We start from the raw sequence: 13,165 nt of genomic DNA, 5'->3' as shown, positions 1-13,165 counted from the left end.
CAGCTCCCAACCAAAGTGCAGCTGTCTGAGCCCAGGAGCAACGGAAAGGACTCCGAGGTCTTTATTTGCGCAATGGCATTTCCATCCTGCTGACTGCATGCACATTGTCTCTCAAACAATTAAAAAAATTAGACATGAGAGACGAGAGTCATTCTTCAGCTTGAGATTTCTCTTCTCTTTCTTCCCCTTTTTTTTTCTTTTCCTTTGGCTGACTTTCATAATGTCATAAGTATATGCAGGACATGAGTTTCCCAAACAAAGGCATTTAACGGGGGGAACTTTGCACAAATGTCCTGAAATGTCTCCGAAAGAAACTTGAACACAGAAGTAGATCTGTGAGGGGTGAGGATGCAATATATCACGAGGCCTCAGCAAAAATAGAGCACAGCTAAATAACTTGGAAATATTACACTTCTAATGGCATTGCAGAGTCAATCAATTTAAATGTAATAAAGAAGAAGACAGACAATGAATAGAAAGTTCAAGGACTTTTCACCTCGGACTTTGCTGTGGCTGGAAGTCAGCCACCCAAAGGCTGCAGCAGTCTGAACACCCTCCAAGGCAGCTCCAAGGCAGCTTAGTCCTCCAAGGGTTAAGAACCACGCGTGGGAACAAAGAGCCCCTTCGATTTCAGGGAATATTGCTCCAAAATACAGGCATGCGCCTAGAAAAAGCAACTCAATTCAGAACACTTTTAATGTAAGGATACATTTTCACTACATAATCTTACCAGGAGATACTGCAACTTATCTCTTCGTGCTTTGGCTTATCGCCCTTATCGTGGTTAACTTATCACAGAACATCACAGGCGGGACTGGGCAAATAACTGCACTGATTTTCCTCTATGCTTCTGCTAGTATTTAAAGGCTAATATGCTGTGACCATTGTGCATGCAATTTCTAGACTAGTTCTTTTTACAACATTTACTTCCCCAACTTTTGCTTATTCCATCACCATATACCAACAATGCAGAATATAAGCGAACGTTTACCACCAGACTTGCTTTTGAACATGTAATAGTGGAAACCATTAAATGTTTTAAACGTAGGTGTTGATTTGCATACGCACACCATTTATACTGAAGCCTTCACCGGGACATCACAGAGCACAGGCTTTCTATGGAAATGATGTTGTTTGCTGCCTTCGCTACGAATGTAGAGCGAACCGCAGATTGCAATTGGGATTCAGCGCAAGATGAAGCTTGGAAGCGTGAGGTGGAAAAACTGCATCTCATTTCTCCTTGCCAGGTGGTAAGGAGCTGGCTTAGGATTCCGTAAAGTCTCAGACTTTGTCCCCATTTCAGCCTTTGGAAGAGAAAACTGAACTTTGGTCTTGCTCCAAGAGCTCACGGGAATCAAAAGGCAGGTTTTTGGGATGCATGAGACTGTGCACAGGAGCACGGCAAAGGCCAAAGAGCTGAATGTGAATGTGGCGTGTGATGACACGCGGGAGAAGACTTGAAGAGCAATATTTGGGCAAAAGAAAAGGCTAACAGCAGTTAGAGATTTGCTTTCCTCGCTTCTACAGCAGAGGTACAAAAACGAAATACACAAACGTGAATTTGGAAAGCTTCACAGTAGGACGACAGTCTTTTCCATCAAGACCTGAACCTCCTCATCTCTGTATCTGCATCATCCAAAATCCAGCAGCTGGGAAGAAAGCAGCTAGCAATTTCACTGGGAGGAGCAGTGACCTCCTCCAGTCACCTAAACTCCAAAATGCTCACCCTGGTGGGACTGCAATTATGGAGGTAGTCATACCACGTAATACCAAATAAACCTTGGAGCTTTTGCATCCCAAGCTATCTGAGGCAATTTCTGGTTTTGAAAATTATGTAATTATCACATATACAGCAAGCATGCAACAGCGTCATTAATATTCTCAACAGAAAGTCATACACTGAAGCATTAGTATCAGTGTGCAGAACGATTCAGCACACGGTTTAAAACATGCAGAGTACTTTTGTTTATCAAAGCACAGCACAGGAATCATTCACTGGCATTGTACCCATGATTTGCTCTGGGCCACGTATGTCCAAACTTTTGGCTTTCTGGACTGCACGGAGTGAAGGTGAGCTGCCTTGGGCCATACATGAGATATAAAACACAGTTGATGTATATAAGTGACAAAACTTATACATACATATATACATATATAAATAAAACATAATAAAAGAGAGCAGCCAAAACTAGAACTAGTGGGCTGGACACATACGAAGCCACCCTAGCCTGTGAACTGATGGGAACAGAGATGCTCCTGCTGAATATGACACCTTCCATCCAAAACCTCTCTCTTTTCCCAGCACATGGCTTATTCCCACGCTGTCATAATATGCTCATACTGCACTCCTATTGTACTCATGCTATGCCTTGCTCACAGCATCCTGAGGTTTATTGTTCTACAAGAGCAACTGACATGGAGCCAATACCGCTGTGCTGTTCCTCAGAGCAGTGCTCTTTGCAATAGAAGAGAATTCGACCAGAAGCACCTTGCTTGCTTCTGCAGTGCCAATTCAAAAATGCTGCTTAATATATAGGCAGATAACAACACACTGGTAGCCCGAATATTAAATTGAAGCCAGATATAATCTTCAAATTAAACCGTTAACTAATAGGTCGGTGGCTCAGTAGCCCACGTTCCTTTCAGTGCTAGATTCTTGATGCTAGATTTAAACAGTAATGCCCAATAGCAAAAAGCTGCTCCCATCGCTGTGGACCAGCAGTGGGGAGGGGCGGCATCTGCTGCCTTCTGAAGTTTGTCTGTGCCCCAGCGAGCCCGGCTACAAACAAAGGCTGCAACAGGAGCCGGGTGTTGACTCTCTGCATCACGTGTCGCATATTAAATGATTCATCAAATGCTGTGTCACAACCTGCACCAAGACTTAAAAAATGGAACCTTCCTCATTTCATCCGACTTTAGCAGCACGGGCCATCTGCATAAACCCAGTCTTCCTCGAACAACCTTTCTTTTCTTAAACCACACCCCTCATAACGCAAACATTCCACCCAAACAGTTATCAGACCAAGCAGCAGCCGCTGAATTTGGGTGAATGGGGCAGTGGCACCACCGGGCAGCTTTGGGCAGGCTGGTGGAGTTCTGCCATCAGCTCCTCCTGCACGTTACGGGTAAAATTTATACAGAACATTTTGGAAAACTAAATAGATGAGTAAATAATTTTAGTGGCAATGTGTTATTGTAACCTGCCTTGTATGCTCCTTGTAAAGTACCGTAAATTATGATTTTAAATTATGATGTTAGATTAGGTTTTCTGCAGCTTAATATATTGTAATATAATATAATTGCTAAATGCAAATGAGATACTGTACAGCTTTCCCATAGAGTTGTTCATGAAAGCCAAGCGTTTTACATATTACAGTGAAGTGCATGTTATTAAGAAACAAATTATAATGGAGCTTAATTTAGTTGGGAGACAAGATACCTTGCCGTGCTGGCAATGCAGGGATGTGTCTCCCTTTGCTGCTACCCCACCAGTGTGCAGCTCAAGGAGCACGGCACTGAAGAACCCAGCAGCCACACCGCACCTTCCTGGCCTCGCATGGAGCTCGTCGCCTTAGAGTCAAGCAATGCTATCAAGTCATCAGCGTGGCTTCAAACGCACTCTGTGATCACAACTGACAAATGCTCTTTTCAAAATAACAAATACGGAGCCAGTCAGCACTCAAACAACGTGAGCACGGAGCAAAGTTTGGGCAGAAGGCACATTTCACTGCTCCGAACGCAGCAGTCGGCAGAGGGTCAGGAGCAATGGCTGTGCAACACCTGCAGCCCCACAGCCCCCGGGCAGGGCCTGCCCAGCTTCCCAGCCCCATGCCACCCGTCAGGCACTGTGCACTGCAGTGGAGCACACCCCTAAGTAAAACACTGGCTTGCAGATCGCGGCTCAGAGCGTGCATCTCTCAGCACGAGGTGTCTGCAGCACCGAGCACTCGGCGCAGTCCTCCAGCCTCAAGCACAGGCAAGGGTGGGTTTGTTGCAGAGCAGGACAGCCCCGCTCAAAAGCTATTCATTATTAATGCCAGAATATTCTTGCTAAACAGTTCTGATTATTTCACAAGAAAGAGGTCAAGGTATTGGAGAAAGGGATTTAATCAAATAAACTCTCAATCTCTCTCCAAATAGCATTTTCGTCCGGCTGCATGTAAATTCATCAGACGTGCAGCCACACAAAGCACAGGAAGGTTAATCCGCTGTGACTGTTAAAACTTCTCTGATATGCCCACGGAATAAAGATTGAAAGCAGGACGAGCAGTGCGAGCCACCCCAAATTGTTTCCTTTCTGCTCTCTTCCTTAAAGTTTGCCCGCGCCCCACAACATCCCCACTGTTAGGGCACAGCCTGCATTCCCCACCCGGGCTGCACTTTGGGAACTCCACAAAGCGCTCTTTGTCTGCCCCTCGGCAGCGCTCGCTGCTCGGCTGTGGGCTGACTGCTGCACAGCTCCTTCCATCCCTGCCAGCAGCACAGACAGCCGCCGGATTCCTCATTGTGCTTCTTGCTTAAATCCAGTGCTGAGGAATTCAGCACAGCCGCATCCCAAGGTAAATTCAGTGGCGAATGCTGATAATTCCTCCCGGACACCCAGCACCGATCAGACAAACCCCGACTTCTAGCAGAGTAAACCAAGGTCTGTTTCTAAAAGCAGTCTTTGAGAACTACCAATTAAGCACAGCTTTATGGTACGGCTGTAAGCAGCACAGTCAGTCATAAACGAAGGGCTGCAAAAGCGTTTTGTTTGTATGGGGGCTGTGTTGTTTTAAGTATAGGTATATTCCCAAATCCCTACTGAAACAGCGAGGGACAAAAAGGCAGGCAGGAACACAGCAGGCACACAGGGTGAGTTTTACCACTATTTTTTCTCCCCTTATCCCAAATCTCGCTGCTGAAGCCCTGTTTAGTGCAAAGTGCTGTAAATATCTGCATGAAGTCAGATCAGATTTATGAGACAGGAGCTGCGCCTGACGCGAGCCGCGGCGTTATGCAAACAAGCCCTTCCAGCACAACACCAGCACAACGGGCCCAGCACAGCCCTCCGACCCAGCCCTACGTCAGCTACGGCGCAGCTTTTTGTGCACGCACACCCTCACTGGCATCACCCCGCAGGCAGCCCGCAGCCGAGCAGCCCCGCAGGCAGGCAGCCACTCCGCCGGGGGCTGGGAGGGCTCCTGACGGCACACAATTGCTACCCCTCATTTAGAAGTCACGCAGCTGCTCAAAACTCTGTTTCCTCCAGATAAAAAGTGTTTTGCCGCCCATCTTCTCTGCCCCCTCTGCTCCCAGCACCTTTCCCGCAGCTCAGACACCATTTTACACGAGGACGCTTTCTAAAAAGCAAAATGTAACTGTCTAATTAAGAGCGGGATGATTGGCTAGTTCACGGACTCTGTGACAGTTATGACAAATACACATATTGGCACAGCCCTAACCTCGCTTCACAGTTTGCAACACAAAGATGGTATTTTCAGAAATGTGCCGAACACCCTGCTACAAAGCTTCACCTTGTCTACTGCTATTCCATTTAATTTTTTATTAACTGCCTGAACATATGCCATTCTAGGAGAGGGTAATAGTTACAAAATGTCAGCAGAAACATTTAAACTGCTAAAATGTAAATGATTTTATAAATTTGTAATGAAAGGTAATTGTCGTGTGGGAAAAGTAACAGAAAAACAGATACGCGCAAATGTAAAACTGGTAAAAAAAATAAATATATATATATATATATATATACACCTCTTACTGGTCCAAGGCAGCAAAATTGAAGCATGTTTTAATGATCGGGGGAAGCAGCATTTAAATAAATCAGATTCACACGCAGAAAATGCGAGTTCTATAATATCTTACTTCCCAGCATTAGCAAAGTTCACAATAATGAAAAGACCTCATGGAACTTTAATGTGCCCAAATTCATTAAGCAGTGGGACATTAAGATCCCTCATTAAAAAACAAACAACAGAAAAAAACACCCAACCCTACCAAAACAAATAAATCACATTAGATAACACAGATCCCGAGCATCCGTCAGCATCGGGCAGCTCGGCTTTAAAAGAACAATATTAGAAGGCGCTCAGTTAGTTTCTTTACTTTCCACTAAGATGAAAAACAATTTGGTGATTAATCCCTTCAGCAACGAAGCGCTGGGTCAGTGCTCCCCGAGATGTCAAGAAGGAGAAGAGCCGGGCGCAGAAGGGCGCTTTTCCTCCGCCACCACACAGAGCAACCACCTCCCAGCCAGGTTTGCGGGCAACCATCTTTAAATGCTTGAGCTGCTCTGCGTGGCCATGACAAGATTTGCAATTCCCCACGTTTATTTACACACCATCACCCCAACTAGACATCACATCGAAGTGGCATGGTCGCGGCTGACCCCAGGGTAGTCCCTGTCTCTGCCGATCCAATTTTATCGTGCTCTGCAATTGAACTGCAGTCACACTGCGTGGGATGTATGCACACTACTCCACGCCGCAATAAAATTAGCAGAAGCTTGTCAGGGCGTATTTTCGGGTTTTACGGTGACAGACACTGGACAAATATGTCTGCTTTTCAGAAATCCACAGAGGTTTGTACTCTCCTGAAATGTATAGCAGGCGGTCGGATTTGCAAGTCTCTGCTTTCCTGGATGGGAAAGCAGCAGGCACGAGTGCCGGGGCAGAGTGGCACTCTCCCCGTGCTCCTCGCTTTTTCCTCCTCCCCACCACGCAAAGCCCTCAGCTAGCGGTCATTTGTATTTTTATTGTGTTTCCCGGCGCTGCTCCTGCTTGGGATTGGACGCACAGAATGAGCTCTTCAACCAGAAATTAACAGAACATAAATCCATCATATTTTGAAACCAAAAGTTCGGGGGGAGGCACGGCTATCTGCATGGCGCGGTACGTATACAAATCGCCTTCCGGAGAGATATTACCTCCAGTTCACGTCGGCTCCCACCTCCAACGGCTGCTTCGGGAGGAGAAGCTGCTTTAATTTTTTTAAGTGCCTCTGCAAATGAACTAAAAGATGATCATTTGTTTCAAAAGCTGAAAGCGAGGAAGGCTAACACAGTAAATAGGAGAAATTCACTGTCGGTAATGGGACCGTTTTTAAGTAAAACCACCTAATATGTTTTGTAATCTACACCAATGTAATTTTATTAGATATTCAGTGCGGTTCTTACATCAAACAGCCTCAGAAGCCCCAGGATCATTTTATATTCACTGGAAGACAGAAAGAAATCCAAAACCTAGTTAAATAAATTGTTCATTTATTCCTTTCCTTTTATGCACCAAGATCTACATGTGGTCATTAATTATAAAGAGACTATTATAGCACCATATTTTCATTCAATACGATGTCCTGGTATATATCAAAGAAGTCCCATAATTAAAACAGAAGGGCCACAATGACAATTAAAATTACAATCTATATGGGGAAAGAAAGTACAGTTCTGCAATTTTTCACCCTGTCACTGTCAGCACGGTGGGATATTCCAGTCACGTCTCTTGTAAAGCAGCCTAAATTCTTCCTCACCAATGCAACCTCAAAAGCATTATCAGCACCTAAGCAAAAGCCTATGCAAGTATAATTTAATACCAAGCCACAGTTTGCAAGTAATAGCGTATAAAGTGATATTTAAGTGGTGTTTTAAGCACACTTCTGATGGCTACAGCCGCTTTTTACTGGTAAATGCGTTTTCCTTTGAGTAGTGATTATGAGTCCTGGGTGAAGAGGTCCTGTGTGCAGGTCTGCCTGTAAGCCTTACTTCCAGCTGCCAATCTTTACTTCACAGTGAAGAAAAAGCCACATAGCACCTTGTTCTTACTCTTGTATGCTGTCATCCCCTGAGCCTGATAACTGCAAAATCATTTCCACATAACACTTTTCTGCTTCTGCCTCTTAAACCCCGAGACCTACACATTGTGCATGCACTTGCACCCCTGGCAACCAGCCCCCCAGAAGCGGCCCCTGGCTGCCCCCCACCCCTGCCCACCGCCTGGTTTTCACACCGAGCGCGGTAAATATCTGCATTAATGGACGACGGAGCTTCTTTTTTTGCAGCAATATGTATTTGCTACAATTTATTGTCTATAAAAGTCACAAGCGGTGAATTATTACTGTTAAAACTGTGTTTTTCTTTATAATAACTTTAAACTGAGCGCTCATATATGAAGCATGCAATGGAGATTGAGAAGGTTTTGTATAATAAAACTGTGACATGGTCATTTTTTCCAGTTTTGCATTACACAGACACACTCATGCATGGTGCTTTTTAAATTCTTATTATATGTGAGGTCAGGGGGTCGAATGTCAGAAAGTACTGTTAATTTCACGGGGTTAGGGGAAAGTAAATTCAGAGGGAATACAGATCACTTAGCACAGAAAAGCAGCTCCTCTGAAGTTTGGTTTTACATTTGTTAACCATATCCTTCAGCTGACGAACCATTGAGACCGCCGTGACATTCGGCTCCCCGCTATAATGGCTCGACACGCTGCCGGCAGCGCGGCACGGAGCGGCACTGCGCCCATGTGGGCACCACCGCCTCCTCCGCGCCACCGGAACCGAGCGCTGTGCTGCCATTTGGGCTGTGAGGGCTGCATTGCACGCACAGCTCTCGAGATGCCTTAAAGTTCAATCTGACAAGAAATGGAAAATATATTCCCGTCCTCATTGCCCGGGAAGGTAGCATCTCGCAGCGCGTGCTATCGCTACCCAGAGCCCTTTCACGGCACTTCATAACGCAGCACTGAAGTTCACAGTGTTTTGCCTGGAGGCGGTGCTGGTCAGGTTTGGGCTTTTTGGGGTGCTGGTCATTGTCCGAGATTTGGGTTGTTGTTTTTTTTTGTTTGTTTGTTTGTTTGTTTGTTCTCCTTGGTAAAACAGAACCATGGAAAATGTGAGAAAATATTGAGTATGCCTCCTGGTTTCAGATAGCAGAGGAGAGGTGGGAAAGTGCACAGTGACACAGCTGCTGCTTCACCAGGACTACTCCCAAATCTGCTTTGTTACCAACAAGTCCTTCAATTGATACGTGCCTCCTTACTCAAATGCCTCTCAAAGTGAAGAATGCTTTAACAACATAAGGGTACATTCCATACAACATGCTAAAGACCTTTTTGCTGTTGTCTCTACTCCAAGATCAACTTAAAAAGGGCACCACAGTAGGATCAACACTATGCACCCATCTGCAAAAGGTACATAAAAATCACCAAAGCAAACCAAAGAAATGCACCCAAATGACAGCCAAGAGCTGTTCCAAGAGGCAGAACTTCTCTTGCTCAGCTGCCCGCCAGCGGGCCTAGAGCTGGGAGCAGCCTTGGGTGGGTGCTCTGGGCTTTATGCATGGGTTTCTTTTGGAGGATTCCTCTGAGTCAAAACTCCAAGCAGGCTCAGCTGCCCCCTTGTAATTACATTCTAATGACTCAGGCTGGGTGTTTGTGTTTTGGCAGCATGTTTAATAGCGTTAGCATTTAAATGGTCACAACCGGACGTGGAGGGCAGCGCTCGCTGCGCAACGGGGCGAAGTTCAGCTGCAGTGCGGCTGTTTGCCGGTGCCCGGGCAGCAGGGCAGAGCCCAGCACAGCCCCAGGCACTGCTTTCCCCAGACTCTGCTCAGAAACGCAAGAACATCTGTAGCAACGCTTTGAATCTATGGGCTGTGCGGGTTTCCAGATGCCCAGTTTGGAAGCAGGATGCGCCGCATGCCTGGCTTTCACATTTGCTGCTACCGAGAGACGCTGATGACACACGACTGCATTCCCCGCTTCCTCCAACGAAATACTCCCTGAAACTATTCGGGCAAACAGTGAAGTGGCAAATGTGACATATTTATATTTTATTAAAGATGCATTGTTAACTTTGCAGTGGTATATTTCACTAGCTGCCTTTTATAATTAAAAACTTTTTTCTCAAATCCCCTTTCCTGTAAGTAGCCTGTTGCCTGAAGATTTAATCCTTCATTACCAGTTAAAACAAAATCACCAATTAGGCACATGAACACGTCCGTATTAATCTCATTAAGGTGATGGCACCAAATAAATTGGAACTATTTTTGTGCTTTTACTGTGTTCCTATGGCTTTATCAGGCCCTGTGGTCATATACAAAGACCTTGCAGCTTAGTCATTTAGAGTCATTCGGTTGTGGACTAAATGTGGCATTACCATCTATGGCTGAAAATTGCTTTCAGCTTTTAAACTGCACTGACTAGTCTGTAGTTAATCTTAGATCATTCACTCGCAAAATTAAATGAGCCAGAACGATGGTCTTTTTTTTTTTTTTTTTCTTCCTTTTCTTTTTTTTTTCCCCCCTTTTGTAAAATAATACATCACAAAACACTTATTTGCCCTGCCCAAAAGAGAGATCAAATTCATTTAAATCCCCATAAAGCAGAGTTGTGAATTTTTAATTTTATTTAGTAGCACAGAAATTGAGGGTAAGCTATCAGTCCACAGCACATCATTGCTATAAATTTACATATGGAAGATAGTTTGATGCCTAACCAACCCTTAATCTACCCTTGATGTACACTCCTACTTGAGTATGGATCATGTGATGCACCTTACTAATGAAAATGTAAGAAGGACTGTTTGGGATCTCTGATGTAATTGGCCATAAACTACATTTTTTTAAAATAAAAGCAAAAAAAAAAAAAAAAAAAAAAAGGAAATAAGTACTTCCTTTGTCACCATAATTGTGCCACACATGCAGCCCATGTGGCACCTTTCCCCACCTGGCCTCTCCCTTTGCTTACACCGGGATTCCCACCAGTCCTCCAACAGCACCACGAGAAAGCAAAAGCGGTGCAACATCTGCTGTGAGCTGCCTGAAGAGTGCAAAAACCAAAACAACTGCTGCTGTTCAGCTCAATGGAAATCTCACTTTTCTGCTCTCTGAAACCAACAGCCAGGCCAGCTTTGCTGAGACGCCCATCAGAGCCACCTTTCCATTCCTTAGCTCATCGCAGAGCAGCTCATTCCTCTCTGCAAGGACACCACGGGATGCTCCCGTTCCGCAGGACTTGAGATAACAGGAGCGCTGCCCAGCCAACCCACAGCACCGCTCGCAGGCTGACAGCCCTTATCTCCCCACATCACATTCATCAGTTCAGCACGGCAGCCCGGTTAATTTCACACCGAGGCACAACTCATGGTACTGACAGAGGGAAGAACCTGCACCGACCCACACACAGCAGCTGCGGGAGGCACCAGGCCTACACAGCCCCGTGTCCATGAGTATGGGGATGTCTGTCCATTCTGCTGCCCCAAAGCTGCCTCCAGCCCTGCCTAAAGCTGCACCCAGGCTGCACTGCCAGGAAACAGCCGGCAGGTCGCATTGCTCAGAAATCTATGTCCTTTTTTTTTTTTATTTTTGGAGGAAACCAAAGTTTACTCCACCCTCAGTGCTCTCTCTTAGGAAGGGTGTCAAGAAACGAGACACAAAAAACAACATTCTATTATGAAAATGCTATTTCATCCCATATATATATATATTTATATTTATCTGAGAATTTTTACTTTTCAGAAGAAAAGCTGCATATTTTGTTTATTCTCTAAAAATCTTTTTTTTTTTTTTTTAATAGCCTGAACCAAATAATTTCTCATTTCTACAGGCTTCACTTCACTTTTCTCAGAGTGAATAAATTGCAACTTATTTCCATGAAATCCGCAGATGACACAGATCCTTATTTTGCATAAAGGCATAGAGAAGTGTCTAATACCCTCCATATTCCCCCGCTAAGTGGACATTTGCATGGGGTGAGGAGGGAGGAGGCGGCCGGCCCTCCCGCGGTGACAGCTGTAGGGTGGGATGACATCTGACAGCTGTGACAGCGCTGACGGCGGCTGGATGGCTCCCGCACCCGATCCAATTACAGCGCACATCCCCTGACAGAGCCAGCCGCCCAGCGAGCGGAGGACACTATTGATCTCTTGTCAGGGCCGCCCGCCATGCCGCGCTCAGCTCGGGCCCAGCGCCCTCGGAAACGAGGGGGGTGCAGGGTTATGGGGCGCGGGGCAGAGCCGGCCGTGTGGGTCTGCGCTAACGGCGAGGCCGGGAGAGGCCACGGCGATGTGACAGCCCCATCATGCCCGCGCCGCGCGGCCCGTCGAGCGCTAACGGCAAGGAGACAGCTCGGTGTGGTTAGCCGGGCAAGCGGACGCGATGAAAAGGCCACTGCAATTAGCGCGGGCGGGTCGGCCATGCCAGTGACAGCAGGCCGAGCGTAGGAATGGCAGCTGCCAATAACGCTAACTTCCAAACAGAGACAATTAGGCCCAGGCTCCATGCAGCCCCACTGCACCAGCACCAGGTCCTGCACTGGCCTCGCTGCGAGCCGCCCACCAGCATGGCGTGCAGAGGCCGCCTGGTCCTCATTGCCATCCTCCTCCCAGCCACACAGGCAGCACTCAGCTCTAGGATGAAAAGCGTCTGGAAACCCATCAGCGAAACCCCCAGGCTGAAGGCCATGGAGCATCTTTCTTTCAGCCGTTATTTTGTCATACCGCAAACTAACAAGGATTTGTTTACATTGTTTCCTTTAAAAGTTTCTATGTGGTTTCTAACAGTTGCAAGCCAGAATTACTTTTAAGAGCCTTGTTACACCACCAGGCTGCGGTCCAAGGCATGGGAGCCTCACCCAGCATGCATTATCACAGATGGTACGAATTGAAAGGGACCCGTAAAGGCTACCTGGTCCCACAGCCCTGCAGCAAACAGGGTCACCCACAGCTCCATCAAGTGCTCACAGTGCAGTGGAAGTGGCACACACAGCTGTATCATCATGAGAGGATGGGTTTGTCATTCGTAAGAATTATAAAATATCCAGGGTTGGAATGGACCCATAAGGATCATCAAATGGCTCTGCCCAGAGATGCTCAGTTCTCCTTTCCACTGCTGTTATGCATTACATCCCCCTGTGGGTTTCAGTTACTTTCAGAGATGCGTGCTATTCAGTGCTAAAATTGTCTTTTCTTACAATCTTAACCCATCACCATCTCATCACGTTAAGTGAAATTGTAGAAGAAAATGACTGAGAAGGTGAAACCCAGGGCTGAGGCCCCAGCCCTTGCCCTGATCCAGAGTGGGGAACCAAAGCAGCTCAGCACCGTGGCAGCCCAACTCACCAGCAGCTGACTTAAGAGCACGAGCCACAGACCTTCACAAGAATTCATTAA

Source organism: Excalfactoria chinensis, chromosome 7, assembly GCF_039878825.1.
Source record: "Excalfactoria chinensis isolate bCotChi1 chromosome 7, bCotChi1.hap2, whole genome shotgun sequence".
Lineage (NCBI taxonomy): Eukaryota > Metazoa > Chordata > Aves > Galliformes > Phasianidae > Excalfactoria > Excalfactoria chinensis.
This window is presented reverse-complemented; position numbering follows the sequence as displayed.